Source organism: Oncorhynchus masou, unplaced genomic scaffold (genome assembly GCF_036934945.1).
Source record: "Oncorhynchus masou masou isolate Uvic2021 unplaced genomic scaffold, UVic_Omas_1.1 unplaced_scaffold_1497, whole genome shotgun sequence".
Classification (NCBI taxonomy): Eukaryota; Metazoa; Chordata; class Actinopteri; order Salmoniformes; family Salmonidae; genus Oncorhynchus; species Oncorhynchus masou.
The window spans coordinates 142,014-143,246 of record NW_027004978.1 but is presented as its reverse complement, the minus strand read 5'-3'; positions in this window follow the sequence as shown (position 1 = coordinate 143,246).

Sequence of the window (1,233 nt, the reverse complement as noted above, 5' to 3'; positions counted from 1 at the left end):
TTCCAAGTGCAGACTCCTTCAAGCGGAGGAAATGGAATTCTCTCCAGACTGACTCCATCTCATCCACTCATTCCTCCTAGCCTGGTTAACCTTGGGATGCAGCTCAAATGAAGCCCTATTTGCTACATAGTGCACTACATAGGGAATAAGGTGTCATTTGAGACATCTTAGTGGGTTATCTGTGTGGTGGAAGGAGTTGAAAGGGCAAAACAATTACAATTACTTACCGACAGACAGACAGACAGACAGACAGACAGACAGACAGACAGACAGACAGACAGACAGACAGACAGACAGACAGACAGATAGATCAGACAGACAGACAGACAGACCAGATAGACCAGACAGACAGACAGACCAGATAGACCAGATAGACCAGACAGACAGACAGACAGACAGACAGACAGACAGACAGACCTGATAGACCAGACAGACAGACCAGACAGACCAGACAGACAGACAGACAGACAGACAGTATAGTTGTTACATTGAGGGGAGGGGACTGTCAATCATAAACTAAATAATGTTTGTTAGTATTAGAGGGAGGGAGGGCTGTCAACCATAACCAAATAATGTAGTTGTTAGTATTAGAGGGAGGAGGGGGCTGTCAACCATAAACTAAATAATGTAGTTGTTAGTATTAGAGGGGGGAGGGGACTGTCAATCATAAACTAAATAATGTAGTTGTTAGTATTAGAGGGAGGGGGGGGCTGTCAACCATAAACTAAATAATGTAGTTGTTAGTATTAGAGGGAGGGAGGGGGCTGTCAACCATAAACTAAATAATGTAGTTGTTAGTATTGGAGGGAGGGGGCTGTCAACCTAAACTAAATAATGTAGTTGTTAGTATTGGAGGGAGTGGGGCTGTCAACCTTAAACTAAATAATGTAGTTGTTAGTATTGGAGGGAGGAGGGCTGTCAACCTTAAACTAAATAATGTAGTTGTTAGTATTGAGGGAGGGAGGGGGCTGTCAACCTTAAACTAAATAATGTAGTTGTTAGTATTGGAGGGAGGGGGGGGCTGTCAACCTTAAACTAAATAATGTAGTTGTTAGTATTGGAGGGAGGGAGGAAGGGGGCTGTCAACCATAAACTAAATAATGTAGTTGTTAGTATTGGAGGGAGGAAGGGGGCTGTCAACCATAAACTAAATAATGTAGGATATTGAGGGAGGGGAGGCTGTCAACCTTAAACTAAATAATGTAGTTGTTAGTATTAGAGGGAGGAGGGGGC